The sequence below is a fragment of the Lemur catta genome, chromosome 14, assembly GCF_020740605.2.
Source record: "Lemur catta isolate mLemCat1 chromosome 14, mLemCat1.pri, whole genome shotgun sequence".
In the NCBI taxonomy this organism is placed as follows: Eukaryota; Metazoa; Chordata; class Mammalia; order Primates; family Lemuridae; genus Lemur; species Lemur catta.
Window position 1 is genome coordinate 68224627 of NC_059141.1, and position 16095 is coordinate 68240721.

The 16095-nt window shown below is 54.5% G+C and overlaps 1 long non-coding RNA gene across 2 annotated transcripts; it reads right to left on the reverse strand.

Moving 5' to 3' along the window:
* Positions 1-2196: 2196 nt before the first annotated feature.
* Positions 2197-12085, reverse strand: LOC123649891. Of its 2 annotated transcripts, none has more exons than XR_006739182.1 (3): positions 11059-12085; positions 6667-10809; positions 2197-6520 (listed from the first exon to the last, which is right to left on the reverse strand). It is a non-coding gene; the product is annotated as an uncharacterized LOC123649891 (long non-coding RNA). The 2 variants fall into 2 exon arrangements; XR_006739181.1 differs by having other exon boundaries at positions 2197-5231; positions 5409-10809.
* Positions 12086-16095: the final 4010 nt, after the last annotated feature.

Here is a 16095-nt window from a genome sequence, read left to right on the forward strand (position 1 = left end):
CCCCCGCCTCCGATCAGGTCCGTTCCCTGCCCCGCCGCTTGTCAGGCCCCGCCCTCTGGCCCCGCCCCCGGGTCAGCTCTGCCCACCGCACCACGCTCGCGCTGGTCGGGCCCCACCCGCACTCCTCCGATCAGCTCTGGCCGCTGGCAAGCCGTGCCCCTGCCCGCTAGGCCCCTGGCTGAGAACCAGGCCCCGCAGGGTCCGGAGCAGCCGCAGGCCTGGAGCCCGGCGCAGGGAGTGTCGTGGGTCTCACGCACGCCCAAGGCTGGGTTAGCCTCTCGTGGGGCGCGGGGGCGCAGCACGCCTGGGCGGGAGCGCGGGAAGGGCGCGAGGGCTCCGGCCCCGGACAGGCGGCGCCGTGAGCCCCCCGGGCCGCCTCGCCCGTCTCACCGGCCCTTCGCCCTGTCCCGGCCGTCTTCAGAGGACGTACATCTTCACGTTTCTCCTGAGCTCTCGGGTCTTCGTGCCCCCGCGCGACCTGCTGGCCCGTGTGGGGCAGATCTGCCTGGAGCAGCGGCAGCAGCTGGAGGCCGGGCCTGAAAAGGTGAGGCTGCGAGGGGGTGCTGCCGCGGTCCGGGCCGCCGCTCGCGTGGGGTGTTCGGAGGCCGGGCTCCGGCCCTCCCGGGGACCAGGGACAGCGGCCCGAAGGGTGGGGGAGGGGCGGGGTGGGAAGCGGCCTGGGGGGGCGGGGTGGGGGCCGGCCTGAGAAGGGGGCGGGGCGGCGGCCGGCCGGGGAGGGGCGGGGCAGGGGCCGGCGGGGGAAGGGCGGGGCGGGGACCGGCCTGGGAGGGGGCGGGGAGGGGCGGGGAGGGGCGGGGCGGGGGCCGGCCTGGGAAGGGCGGGGAAGGGCGGGGCGGGGGCCGGCCTGGGAAGGGCGGGGAAGGGCGGGGCGGGGGCCGGCCTGGGAGGGGGCGGGGAGGGGCGGGGCAGGGGCCGGCCTGGGAAGGGCGGGGGAGGGGCGCGGCGGGGGCCGGCCTGGGAGGGGGCGGGGAGGGGCGGGGAGGGGCGGGGCGGGGGCCGGCCTGGGAAGGGCGGGGCGGGGGCCGGCCTGGGAGGGGGCGGGGAGGGGCGGGGCAGGGGCCGGCCTGGGAGGGGGCGGGGAGGGGCGGGGCAGGGGCCGACCGGGCCTGGCGTGGTGGGGGACGCACGGGGTGGGGGACGCCCGGGGTGGGGGCCGACCTCGGTTTGCGGCTGACCGCCCGGCCCGGCGCTGTGCGCGCGGCCTGCTGCCGTCGGAGGTTGGCAGGGGAGGCCAAGCGTGCCGGCCGCCCGCGGCCTGCTGGGTGTTGGCGCCAAGCGGTGCGGCCGGAGGGGCGGCTGCAGGCTGCAGCTTGGGGGTCTGGAAGGGCTCCCGAGGGGGCAGGTGGAAAGAAGCGAGAGCGTGTGCGGGGGGGGGGTGCGATTCTAGGCTGAGGGTCCGGGGGAGCCAGAGAGGAAGGCCCTGGGCGAGCCCGCTGGCCTTCACGCACCGCGTGGCCTGAGGCGGGAATGCGGGCTCCGGTTCCTGCGGGGCGTGGGGCCGGGCGGTGTGGGGATGTGGGTTGGGGCCGGGCTGGGCGCGTGGGGTCTGGGCTGGAACCAGGCCGGTTCGAGGCGGTCCGGCGGGGGCGCAGGAGCGTGCGGGTGTCCGGGCTGGGTGGTGCGGGAGCCGGGTCGCGGGGGTAGTCGGGGCCTATGGTGTGGGCGGAGGGGTCCGGGTGGGCTGGCGGGGAGCTGGTCAGGGCCTGCGGGGAGCCTCGCTGGCGCAGCAGGGTTCGTGGCCCCTGGGGGCGTCCCGATGGCTCAGTGGTGTCGCAGCAGCCGAGCGCTTGGCACCCTCTCCTCTCCCTTCCCCGGGGCAGAGGCTTCGCGGCCGTCTTCGGAGCATTTGGAGCCGGCGTGGCCGAGAGGGCTAAGCCCTGCGCCCTCGGCCCTGTGCTGGGTGCGTGCGCCCGGGCTGTGCATGCATGGGGACTGGGCTAGGACTGGGCTCCCGGGCCGCCTTTCCTGACACGAGGTCGCCCATCGCTTCCCGCCAGGATCACACCCCCCACCCCTTTCCCCAGCACTTGCCAACCTGTTTTTAACGGAGAGGAAGGGGATGAGAGTCTCATCTAACCTGATTTTGCTTCATTTTGACTGCTTTTTCTACGGGTAGCTATTACTACTACTAATTATAGCAGTTTTCTATGTCATGTGGTGATGGAGTAGGTTTTTTGAGAATGAGTTTACTTAAGTGAGAAAGAAAGCCGACTTAAGGGGAACTAAACAAACAGGAGTCTAGGTGGCTCAGGCGTGGCAAAACTGTAGGTGGTACACAGGTGGGGGGTGTGCCCAGCACAGGCCCCGGGGTGGGGGCAGCTTGCACCGCTTGCCATCTTGTTGCCCACTCTGGCCCATGGGGCCTCACTGTGTCCCACGCTGCCCCAGGCCAAGCTGAAGTCCTTCTCAGCCAAGATCGTGCAGCTCCTGAAGGAGTGGACGGAGGCTTTCCCCTATGACTTCCAGGACGAGAAGGCCATGGCCGAACTGAAGGCCATCACACACCGTGTCACCCAGTGTGATGAGGTTAGTGCTTGTTCAGCCCTGGCCAGGCTCCCTGGGTATATGAGTGGGTGGGAGGTCTGCCCTCAGGAGGGTGGCGTCTTCAGGGACAGCTCTATATGGGGTCTCCTTCCCTGTCACTCCCCCAAGGAGGTTGCCGGGTGGCTTTATTCAACCTCCCTCACCCCTAGATGACAGCTCAGTGGGTCACTAACTGGCCAGACTCACCCATGACACTGCATGCAAGAACCCTGCAAGCATGGCAGCTAAGATCACTGCTGGCCCTTGGCACCCTTGTCCCTGGAGTGGGGGTGTATCAAGAGTTTGTAAGAGTCTGTTTGCCTTTCCTGGCTCCCAGCTCAGCCTTGGCCTTTGGGGTATAGACGGGGGACCTGAGAAACCTGGGCCAAAATTCCATGTATTCAGCAGCTCCTGTCCACCCAGAGGGCTTAGGAGGCCTAGGGAGAGCTTCAGGAGGGGACAGGGACCCCAGGCTGCTCCTGCTCAGGGACGGAGGCTCTTGACCAGGGATGAAGTTCTTCCCGATGCCTTGCTCCATTCTGGGGCCCCTCCTCCCATGGGAAGGCAGTGAGAAGCAGCCTCCCCAGGAGCCCTCCGAGGAGCCGGTGCTGTACTCTGTCAAGGCCCAAAGGCTCATGGCAGGTTTGGATAGGGGGCGTGGGCTCCTGTTGGTCAGGCACATCTCTGGAGGTGATGTGGTCTCCCCAGAGTGGTGGTGGCCTTGCTGCCAGGCCATACTAGTACCCTCGTCACCCCTCACGCCCACAGGAGAATGGCACAGTGAAGAAGGCCATTGCCCAGATGACGCAGAGCCTGCTGCTGTCTCTGGCCGCCCGGAGCCAGTTCCAGGAGCTGCGAGAGAAACTCCGGCCGCCAGCTGTGGACAAAGGGTCTGTCCTCAAGACCAAGCCACCGGCCGCCCAGAAGGACATTCTGGGCGTGTGCTGCGACCCCCTCGTGCTGGCCCAGCAGCTGACTCACATCGAGCTGGTCAGTGCTGCCACATGCAGGAAGGGGGGCATCCATTGCTGCTGTGCAGGGCCACCAGACCGTGGTGTCTCTCGTCACAGTGCTGTAGGGCCCATAGTCACACTGGGTCATGGGTGGGGGAGCCAGCTCCCCAGCCTCAGATGGGCACGTCCGTCTGAGCAGCAGGTGCCCCTGTGTCTGGAACTCGGGGCTACGGGAGCACGGCAGCCCTGTGTGAAAGGGAGGACTGGGGCAGTGCTGTCCTGCAGTGGGGACTGTGGTGGCCCCAGGATGGAGGACTGGCATGGGAGGAGGCCAAGAGCCTGTGCCCTGAACAGGTCCCCTGCTCCTAACACACCCTGTGCAGCTCTGACCCTCCCCCTGCTGTCTCCTCACCCCCAGGACAGGGTCAGCAGCATCCACCCCGAGGACCTCATGCAGATCATCAGCCACATGGACTCCCTAGACAACCACAGGGTGAGTGGCAGAGGCCTGTGGCATGCTCTGGGTCCCCAGCCAGTGCCACATGCCTGGCCGGCCTGGTGCCTGCAGCCCACGCAGGGCAGGTGTGGGCCTCACCCAGCACGTCCCGAGCACCTGCAGAGCACTGGCCATGCGACCTGACAGATGTGGCCCTGGCCCCACGGGTACCTGCTTCGGAGGTCTTGGATGACTGTGCAGATGACGCACAGGGGAGCTGCAGGCTTGGCCTGGAGGGCCAGCCTGGCCCTGCGCTGGGCAGTAAGGACTGGTCTGGGCTGCCACGAAGCAGGCCTAGCTGCGGCCTGGGGGGGCCAGGCTAGCCATGGGGACTCTGTTGTCTAAGCAGGGTCCTCCAGGTTCCCTGAGACCAGCTGTGTCCCCACAGTGCCGAGGGGACCTGACCAAGACCTACAGCCTGGAGGCCTATGACAACTGGTTCAACTGCCTGAGCATGCTGGTGGCCACAGAGGTGTGTCGGGTAAGCATGCCCCACGGCAGACATGGCGGGGTGCCCTGTCTCCACAGCCTGTGAGGTGCTGACTCCCGCCTCACCTGAAGTTAGGTGAGGGAACTTTAAAAGTAAAGGCCCGAAGTCTTCCTTGCATTGCTAGGGCCTTGGCGGCACCTCTCGCAGCGACGACAGCCACCCTGTCCTGTGCTTCCTCCGTGCCCAGCGCCGCCTGCGTCTGTCGGGCCTTGCTGGGCAGACAGCCCTCCTCGCGGCTGAGAAAGGGTTGGGGAGCAGGGTCGGTGCCACACCCTGGTGGTGCCGTGCTGAGGCCGCCCTGCGCCTTTCAGGTGGTGAAGAAGAAGCACCGGACCCGCATGTTGGAGTTCTTCATTGACGTGGCCCGGGAGTGCTTCAACATCGGGAATTTCAACTCCATGATGGCCATCATCTGTGAGTGCCCGGGTGCCCAGTGGGGGGGCCTCAGCCTGCCTCCACCGCCCTGACCCCACCTGCTGTCCCTCGTAGCTGGCATGAACCTCAGTCCCGTGGCGCGGCTGAAGAAAACCTGGTCCAAGGTCAAGACGGCCAAGTTTGACATCTTGGAGGTAGGCGAGCGCCTGCCGCAGCCTTGCCCTGCATGGCCTGCAAGGTGCTGACGGTGGGGCGGGGGCTTCCCCGCGCAGCGCCGGCGGCTCCTGCTGGCCTGGCACTGTCGTCTTCCAGTGGCGGGTACTCGGGCTCTCCTTGGCGAGGCTCTTGCTACTTCTGCTGGACCTAGCGTCGCCTAAGGCAAGTTCCGGAGAGCAGTTAATAAAGAGTTTGACAGAAGTGGGGCCCCGAGTCATGAGGTGGACAGCATGGGTGAGCGGAGCCTGGCTGGCCTTTTCCTTGGTCACCTTCTCCTGGTCCTGGGCCTCTGGGCGGCCCAGAGGCTGGCAGACCAGTTCCCCTGCAGCCTTACCTGGATGCATTTGATCCTGGAATCCATTTTTTGCAAAGCACTTGTATCTCGTGGGGTTGCTCAGGTCTCAGAGGTGATACATGAAGAGGAGCAAAGGAAAGTGTTGAAGGCAGGAGGGAGAGGCTGGGCGCAGCAGGCAGGGCTGTGACACTTCTGTCCAGCTTTCCAGAGACACTGGGACTGAAACCTGGAAACCCCTGGCTGTGGGGCTCAACCAGGTACTTCTGGGCGTTTCCCCCCCCTGCGCGTACCCCTGGGCTGCCCAGGACGAAGGCTCCGGCCCTGCAGAGGAGCGTCCTGAGCAGGTCTGAGGGGCGCTGGCCTGGGACACTCACCAGAGCCTCCCTGTGCCCACAGCACCACATGGACCCGTCCAGCAACTTCTGCAACTACCGCACGGCCTTGCAGGGGGCCACGCAGAGGTCCCAGATGGCCAACAGCAGCCGAGAGAAGATCGTCATCCCTGTGTTCAACCTCTTCGTTAAGGACATCTACTTCCTGCACAAAATCCACACCAACCACCTGCCCAACGGGCACATTAACTTCAAGGTGAGCCCAGCCTCCGGGGCCCCAGCACCACGCAGGGCGGGCGGAGTGGCTGCCCGGCAGTGGCCCTGGGGGAGGGCGTGTGGTCTCCCGAGCCCGGCCTGAGGTTCGGAAGGGCCTTCAGGTCTGAAAGCGGCAGAGGGGGCCAGGGCTGCCGTGTGACCGTGACGTGTGAGGTGCCCCTTGTCCTTCTGGGTGGATGACCTGGTTGCAGAGCTGGGAGTCACAGGGAACCGTATTTACTCAGGACCGTGGCCACAGCCCGACCTCACCAGGGAGACAGAGGAGGAGTCAGGAGGACCTTGGGCAGAGGGGAGGCAGAGGCAGAGAATTCCAGACGAAAGCCAAGAACCTGCCTGGTGGGGCTCAGGGCACCTGGCCAAGGACGGGAGGGTGCGGCAGAGGTGCCTGGGCAGGTGGTGGGCCAGAGCTGTTAGATGCCCACTTCACACGGGTGAGGGTGGGAGCTGTGGAGCCTACACAGGCCCTGGAGAGATCTGACGTGCTCCGGTTGGTGCTGATGGGCTGCGTGTGGCCGGGGTCACACATGGGGCCCTCTTCAGTCCCTGCACAGGGAGGCATAGGCCCTGCTGCCAGCCCGATGGCCCAGGCAGAGGGCAGGACACAGTGGCCTTGGAGGACACCTGCTGGCTCTAACACCACACCACGTGCCACCACTGCCATGGGTTCAGCCAGGGCGAGACTCACGTACCCTGCACTGACCACAGGTTTGGAGGTTAAGGCGACAGAAGAACATCAGTTGGTCTTTTCCCCTTCAGAAATTTTGGGAGATCTCCAGACAGATCCATGAGTTCATGACGTGGACGCAGGTAGAGTGTCCCTTCGAGAAGGATAAGAAGATCCAGAGTTACCTGCTCACGGCGCCCATCTACAGCGAGGAGGGTGAGGGCTACTCCTGTGGTAGCACGGCCCTCCCACCTGGACGTGCCCCCCCGTCTGCCCAGGCCCCACACCTGTTGGGGGTTGCCCTGGTGGCTACTCCGTGCCACATGGGGCAAGCGTGTGTGATGGTGGGTTGTGGGCAGGGAACAGAGGGACAGAGGATCAGGCTCCAAGGCCACTCAGAAGGGCCAGAAAGGGTCAGGCAGGTGCTGCAGGGCGAGGAGCTGTCCCAGGGTCCCTGACAGGCAGCCTGGGAGCCCCATGCAATAGAGACCTGTGTACAGCCCAGCCAGGTCTGGCTGTCCCCTTATCCTGGGCGCAGCTGCTGCCCTGGAAGGGAAAACTGGGTGTTCACAGATGCCATATGGGGACACGCGTTCTGAGGGCCTTTCCTGTCTCTCAGCTCTCTTCATCGCCTCCTTTGAAAGTGAAGGTCCCGAGAACCACATGGAAAAGGACAGCTGGAAGACACTCAGGTAGGAAAGCTCCAGAACACCCAAGTCTGCAGGGAAGGGGGAGAACTGCGGGTGGGCCTGGGGCACCTCGGTGGCCTCGTGCAGGGCTGCTGGCCCCGGGCGCTTTGGGTCCAGGCCCTGCCCCTGCCTGCTTGGGGCCTGAGCGCTGCCTGTCCTGTCCACTAGGACCACCCTCCTTAACAGAGCCTGAGGCGCCGGCCGGCTGCAGAGCGGATGGAGCACACGTATGCACCGGGTGTAAACCTTGATCGATACAGGCTGAGCTGAGGTGGCCTCACTGGTTGGGGTCCGTTTTGTACATAACTTTTATGAGAAAAAAATGGTAATTATTTCATGCATCAACCTTTGGCACTTACAAAGTTTTTTTGTTTATTTTAAAGAACAGGGCAGGGCCCTGCTTCGGGGAGGGTGGGGCAAAGAGTATCATGGGAGATGGCATCCATGATAGCGTCTTATTCTGATGAAATGTAGATTTTTATTTTCTACTTTTGATTATTAACATCTTACAAAAAAAAATTTTTAAAAACCCAACCAAAACCAACGTGAGCCCTGCCTGCTCGGACGCCTCTCCAGCCAGTGTCTCTGACGTCGGGGTTAGTGCCTTAGAGGGTACTGGGGCTGTCTTCCTGCTCCGCAAGGCGCCGGCCCTCCCGAGCCCGGGCCTGGAGGCTCCTGCCGGGGCCCGGTGGCCCGGAGGTCTCATCTGCACACTTCTGGAAGCCCTTTGAGTGTGGGCTTTCCAAAGTTTACATTTTCATTTTCCTTTGTCAGGGATTTGTGGGGTCAGGGAGAGGCAAGGGCACCTGGCAGTATATTTTCTGTGAGAAAGTGTCTGGCAGGTCATTCTTCAATTACATTTAGAAATGAAGAAATCTAAAATGTAAGGGAGGGAGGGAGTTGTGGAGTCACAGATTTGAAAGACAATGAGCTTTGATGAAGAGAATGCAAAGCAGGCTCCGGGACAGTGACATGTAGAGCTGTTCTTGAAGCCCACGTACAGAGGGAGTGACACAGCTCGAGAGGTGGTGTTCTGCCGACTGCCCCCTCCCCAAATTGGAATCCGAGACACAGAGTCCGCCAGGCCAGAACTGCTGGAGCCCCATCAGCTAGAACTGCCCCACACTGGGAGGCATTTCTGCAGGCCCAGCCTAGAGGAGCACACCCCTTTCCATGCCTGACCTCCTGGCGTTTGCCCTGGGCCTTACTGACCGTGGGACAGCACGGCCCTCCCTCAGAAAGCCGGAGGCAGTGTGTCTCCCTGTGGGAACGCCTCACCCTTGTCCCTCTCCACATGCCAGGTCCCACTTCCCAAAGCTTCTGGGAGAGGCTGGAGATGCGCAGGCTGCCCTGGGGAGGAGGTGGCCTTGGGCAGAGCAAGAATAGTTACACTGTATTGTCACAGTGTGTTTGCACTTTCCCACATCCTACCTAGTACAGATTGTATATGGATAGTACATATTGCTTTGTTTGCCTTTGAGATAAAGGCTTAACACTTGAGAATATATATTTGGAATACAGTGTTAGAGCGTTTTCTGTACATGTGTTAAAGGGTCTTCACATCCATGTGCACTTCACAGGTGATAAGTTCTAGTACCTACTTGAAACAGTGTCTACGTCTGCTACTTTATTTTCCCAATTTGATACATGCCCTAACTTTGATGTTTTGGTATTCTGAGATGAACTCCGGTTATAAAGCTGTACCATAACGCAGGACGTCAGCTTTGGTGTGACTGGACATACTTGCATCAATAAAAGAACACATTGCTCCCCTGCCTTGTCTGCTGTGTGTGTGCAGAGATGCAGGCCGATGCGGGATGTGGGGACGAGGCTGCCAGGCCCGGCACAGCCTTCCAAGGAGGGGCTGGGCAAGGGGCTGGCATCTAGAGCGGGCAACACATTCTGACAAAGGGCTTTCCAATGACTTAATGCAAGACTAGAAACAGCTATACAGGAGGGGTGTTCTAGTTCTGCATTCCTCAACGTGAGCCCCCAAAAGATACCATTAGTGTGTACTGCATGGTCCCGTGAGTCTGGAAGCCCTAGTTAGACCAGGCTGTGAGGGCCTCTTACTGCAGGGCTAGCCAGTCTCTCCTGGGGCGCGGTGGGCGGGGAGCCCCTGCTGACATCTTCCTGCACAGCAGTCCGCAGAACGCAGTCTAGATGGGGCCCCTTCTTTTGCAGTGAGTCGCACGTGAGCACTGAAGAAGAGGGGTCTGAGAGAGCCGGGGAGTTGGAGTGGAAGGAAAAGAACTGAGGCTCCAGAGTAAAGCCACCCCGCCTCCCCCGCTCCTCCAGGCTGCCCATTCCTGTGTCCATAGGGCCCAGCTGGATGACGCCAGAGGTTCTCTTGTTACAGCTTTTTTAGACAAGTGCAGTAGTGAGGGGGAAAGAGTAGAATGAGGAGTTCCACCTGTAACCAACCGTGACCCATCAGGAGACAACTCGCCACCTGCCGACCAGCCTCCATACAGCTCGTACTGGGCCTTGCCCTGCGTCTTCAGAGCTGACAGCTCAAGTCTGGTAAAGCTTCAGCGTCCACCGTTCCCATGAGACCGGTGCTGCCCAGCAGAACACTCTGTGGGGAGGGAACATCCTCTGCACTGTCCCGTGCAGGAGCCACCAGACACACGTGGGCACTTCACATTGAAATGTGGCCGTGTGACCGAGGACCTGGGTTTCCAATGTGAGCCTCAACAGCTATCGGCCACTGTACTGAACCGAAGGCTGGGCCTCAGGGCCTTGCCGCCTGTCGCCCCTCCAGTGCCCCATGGAGCAGACGGTGCATGACAAGGGCTCAGGTGTTTGTGGAGCAAACCTGGACACCAGTGAGGACACTTGAGCTTTGGGTGAATGGCACCACTTTTTAGGTCTTTAAATCCAATGACATCCCTAATTTCCTGTGAAGTTATTTTCAGAAGTATCCACCTGCCTCAGCTAAAGAAGGGGCAGCACATGATTTGGACTGTGCCTGGGATGCTGCCTCAAGCAGTGTGAGGAGAGTGCTCGTGGCCACCCTTCCCCCGCAGGCAGTTCCTCCAGGGCCCAGGAACTTGTCTGAAATAAGCATTTCAGGCCCCACCCTAGACCTGCTGAATCAGGAACACAGCCCTGGGCTGCACGCCTCAGTGAGCAGCTCCGGCTGCCTAGGGTCTGAGTGGGTTCCTGTCCCCCTCAGACGCCCCCCAGGGTCCCTCGTCAGGCACACTGACCTCACACCCGGCAGCACGCCCCCATCCTGCACCTCCTCCACCACTGGTGACCCATCCTCACACACCTGGAAGCACTGGTTCCTTCTGCAGGAGTCCCCAGGTCATCCCCGGCAGTGGCCCCATGCTCTCTGGGGCCTGCTCTTCCTTGCCCATCTCCTGCAGGGCTGTCGTGTCTGTCTCATGCACTAGTCTCGGCTCTTTCTTTGCAGGAGCTGCTGTGTCCCATGGCCAGCACCGTGTATGGCTCCTCACAGCCCCATGTGGCAGCTTCATACGTGTTTCAGAACAAATATAGCAGAATGATAAGCTAAGGGCCAATGTGTAGAGACATAATGTTCTGTGACAAACATTAATTGTGACACACACACCTACTACACCTATACATAAAATGTATGCCGCTTTCCTCAGGGAGACAGAATAGGCAAAAGCTAAGGGCAAGGAAGTGAGAGTTGTAATACTGGGATTTGAGCCCTGGTCTCCAGTTCCCAAATGGAGATGGCTGGACAAGCTACTCACCTTCTTTAGCCTCCATTTCCTCATGATTAAAATGGGAATTGTGGGGTCTCTCTCACGAGGTTGCTGCAACAGCAGACGAAGCAGCGTGGCTCCTGCCTCATGTCAGCACAGTCAAGGTGTGTTGTGGACGGGCGGTGGCACCCGGTGATGCCAGGCAGCACTTGTCCTGCAGAAAGCAGCAGCTCTCAGGAAAAAGTGAAGCAGAGGCTTATCAGCCCCCTTCTCAAAGGAACACCTCACATCCCTGTCAATACAACGATATATAAATACTAACATCACCGAAGAGTGACTTAAGCGTTCAGCTAGTATCTATACGTATATGGAAGAAAATCCCCACAAATTTGAGATTCAAAACTACTTTCTAAAGGCAAAACCTACAACCCATCTACAGGCTAGGTTAGATTATGTAAACACAATTTATATCTTTATTCCCAAAAAGGAAGTCACAACACTGTGAGGAAGGTGAGGGGCTGCCAGAACACCCCCACGCATACACCCCAACAGAACCAGGACACTCGGGTATGGATTTTCAGCAACAATGTTGAGTTGCTCAGCAACAATGCTGTGAAGAGTATCATAATAAAGTAAATTAGACACCTGTCCATTTCTGGTAGCATGAAAGACTAAGTACTCAGCTGCTGAAAACAACCAGGAAAGCTGTGTAAAATTAAAAAATCCTAGTGAAGGAAGAAGCCCAGGGAAGTCAGGGAAGCTCTGAAGCCAGCTTTTGCCCAAGGAAAGGGACAATGAGTTTCCACTTTCAAGTCCAAGGGGGATAAATAAGAATGTCCAGGGCCTGCTCATGATAAGAAATCAAATATGGGAGACCTTAGCCCATAAAGCTGGAATCCCAAAGAACCACCTCTCAGTGTAACAGTGAACTTGAAATAAAATGCTCCACCTGAACCCCAAGGGGGTTAAGGAAAACTGCCTACTTTGAAGCTCAACACTGAATGGAGGCTGGGCACGGTGGCTCACACCTGTAATCCTAGCACTTTGGGAGGCCAAGGCGGGAGGATCACTCAAGGTCAGGAGTTCGAGACCAGCCTGAGCAAGAACGAGACCCCGTCTCTACTAAAAAAAAAAAAAAAATAGAAAGAAATGATCTGGACAGCGAAATATATAGAAAAAACTAGCCAGGCATGGTGGCGCATGCCTGTGATCCCAGCTACTCGGGAGGCTGAGGCAGGAGGATCACTTAAGCCCAGGTGTTTGAGGTTGCTGTGAGCTAGGCTCACGCCATGGCACTCACTCTAGCCTGGGCAACAGAGCGAGACTCTGTCTCAAAAAAAAAAACAAACAAAAAAAACAAAAACAAAAAAAAAACTGAATGGAGGCAGGGAAATTTAACCCCTGATAATTTACAAACATAAGGCGGTGAGCTTCACAAAGTTTTGCAGCACAAATCACACTGGTCCAACAAACTTTCAGCTGAGAATTTAGTTTAACATGGCCTTGAAATTGTACTGCCCCAAAGTACCCAGCATAAGCAAACATTCTGACCTATATTCCAGTTTTAAAAATCTCTCCTTAGCTGGGTCTAATCTTGTTAAACGCATCTGTTGGATTTAAAAAATTCAATTATTGTAGTTTTCATTTTTAGATGCTCTATTTGGTTCTTTTCCAAATTTGGTCATAATTCTAAAGAAATTACCAAAATCTAACACAGAGAAAGAGTTGGAAAATAAGAAACAGGTGAAGAGACATGGAGGGTAGAACAGTTTTAACATGTTATCAGAGTCATAAAAGGAAAGAGAATGAGGCAGAGGTAATATGTGAAAAGATAATAGCTGAGAATTTTTCAGAACTGATAAAAGACAAGCCAGGAAGCCCAGAGAATCTCAAGCTGGATCAGAAAAAAAAAAAAATCCGCACACAGATACATCACTGTGATGCAGAACAAAGAAAGAAGAGACCTTGAAGACAGCCAGAGAGAATGAGGCTGCCTGCTTGCAAAGGAGCTGCAGCTGCTATGCTGGCAGTTCACAGCAGACACAACTGAAGCCAGGAAACAGTACAATAACATCAATGTGCTAAGAAAAATAACTGCCAATTTAGAATTCTCTACCCTTCAAAAACATATTTTTTAAATGAGAAAATAAAAATATCTAAAGAGAAACTAAAATGGAGTTTGCTATCAGCAGACTCACTAAAAGAAAATCTAAAGGATAAATTTTGACTCCTACTGCAATTCATATACTAAAATTATTTCCAGGTACATCATAGATCTAAATATGAAATGTAATAAAGTGTCTTAAAAAAACGCAAAAATTTCTCCTTTATTTTGGAGTAGGGCAAAGGTTTCTTAAATTGGACACCAAAATTACTAGCCATAAAAGAAAGAAAATAGATGAAATAATTTTTATTAAAATTTAAGACTTTTGCTTATTAAGTGATACCATTAAAAGAGTGAAAAGTAAGGCCGGGCGCGGTGGCTCACGCCTGTAATCCTAGCACTCTGGGAGGCCGAGGCGGGTGGATCACTCGAGGTCAGGAGTTCGAGACCAGCCTGAGCAAGAGCAAGACCCCGTCTCTACTAAAAATAGAAATAAATTATCTGGCCAACTAAAATATATATATAGAAAAAATTAGCCGGGCATAGTGGCGCATGCCTGTAGTCCCAGCTACTCGGGAGGCTGAGGCAGTAGGATCGATTAAGCCCAGGAGTTTGAGGTTGCTGTGAGCTAGGATGACGCCACAGCACTCACTCTAGCCAGGGCAACAGAGTGACACTCTGTCTCAAAAAAAAAAAAAAAAAAAGAGTGAAAAATAGGTCCTACCAAGGAGAAGATATTTGCAACATATAAATCTTACAAAGGGCTCAAATCCACAATACAGAAGTAACTCTCAGAATTCAATTAAAAAAAAAAAAGAAGCCAATTTTTCAAAAACAGGCAAAAAACTTTAAAAGGCATTTCACAAAATAAGATAGCCACATGGCCTATAAGGATATAATAAGGTATTTATTTCTCTGATGATAAAGTAAATTAAAAACAAAATGAGATAACTGTATGTACCCACCAGAAATTAAAATTAAGGAGTCTAAACTAAAAACACCGAAAATACTGTGTTGGGGAGGATGTAAAGCAACTGGATCTCTCACACATGGCTGGTAAGAATCAGTTATTTGACAAGATTGAATAATACTTGCCAACCCCTGCCAAGGCTGATCAAGAAAAAAACGAAAGAACAAACAGTATCAGGAATAAGAAAGAGGATATCACTATAAATCTTAAACATTTTACGCAGATAATAAGAGGATATTACATACAACTTTGTACATTTAATCTGAATTTTCATATTTATTAGTATAAATTTCAACAAAATTATAATTTACTCAAAATAACTCAATCAAAACTGACTCTAGAAAAAACCAGAAAATTTGAATAGTGCTGCAACCATTAAGTAAATTGAACCAGTGATCAAAAATCTTCCCATACAGAAAAGTTCGTGCCCAGGTGGCTTTTCAGTCAGTTCTGCCAAATATTCAAGGATAAAATAATTCCAGTTTTACAAAACTTTTCTAGAAACAGAATAAGGAACACCTGTAACTTATAAGGTAGCATAATTTTAATAGGAAAATCTGTTAATGATGAGAAAGGGAGGTTATAGGCACTCTTACTTACAAACATAGATGAAAAACACCTGAAATACATACGTATCTACATAGCCCCCATGAATACATACATAGATATATAAATGAATGTATATGTATGTGTCTGTATATATGCAAACCAAATCCAGCAATGTAAAATAAGAATAATACATCATGACCCATGGGAGCTTGCTGCAGGAATGCAAGAGTACTTCAGAAAATCTATTAATATAATCCATCAATTTAACACACCCATTAGAGGAGAAAAAAACATATGATCATCTCAACAGATATAGTAAAAGTATTTGGTAAATGCTCTTAAGCATGATAAAAACTCACCAAATAATAATTGAAGGGAACTTTCTTAACCTGATAGTCAGGGTATTTACAACACCTCCAGCAAATACCACACTTACTGATGAAGCACTGAAAAGCCTCACCCTTGAAATCAGACGCATGGGCAGGGAGCCACTATTACCACTTCCACCAACACTGCACAGCAGATCCTGACCAGCACAGGAAGACAGGAACAGAAATTAAAGATTTAAAAACTGAAAAGAAACAAAACTTTCACTACTCATAGATACATGATATAGACATATACCAGGAAAAATGCAAAAGAAACTAAAAATACACCATTAGAATTAACAGTTTTTGGCAAGGTTTCTGAACACAAAAATTAACACGCAAAAATCAATGATTTCTAAACACCAACGACAGACAATAAAAATAAAAGACAGGTACAATGGCATCAAAAAGCCAAAGTACCTAGCAAGAAAATAATACATGAACAATGAAAAATTACAGAACTTAATTCAAAGACAATAAAGACCTAAACAGAGAGATATGTCATGTTCCAGGATCGGAACATGTCATAACATAAATATAAGCATATCAGTTCTCCCCAAAGTGACCTTATAGAGAGCCGAGAGATTCCAATCAAATTCATAAAAGTTTTTGTGAAACTTAACAAGCTTATTCTAAAATTTATATGAAAGTACAAAAGCTATGCATAGCCATGACAATCTTTAAGAACAAGGCAAGTGGACAAAGTATCTCAGATATCAACTTGTATAGAGTTATGGTAAGTCAGACTGCGTGGCAATGGTGTGGTAACAGACAACCAAATGGAACTGAGAGAGCCCAGAATCAGACCCATGCACGTAGGGACATCTGATGGATGACAGACTGGTTTTGCAGATATGTGGGTAAAGCATGGACATAGTGCTGGAAAGAAGTGAAATGCAATCCTTACCTCACATCGTACAGAAAAATCTCTTCCACTTAGGTTAAGGACCTAACTGAAAAAAAGCAAAACTGTATAGGAGATATTGAGAAGATAATATACAACAATATTTTTAAGAAATCCTTCCCTATTATGACGTCATAAGTCAACAAAAAGTAGTAACCAACTCCTAACCAAAGAAGATATACAGATAGAA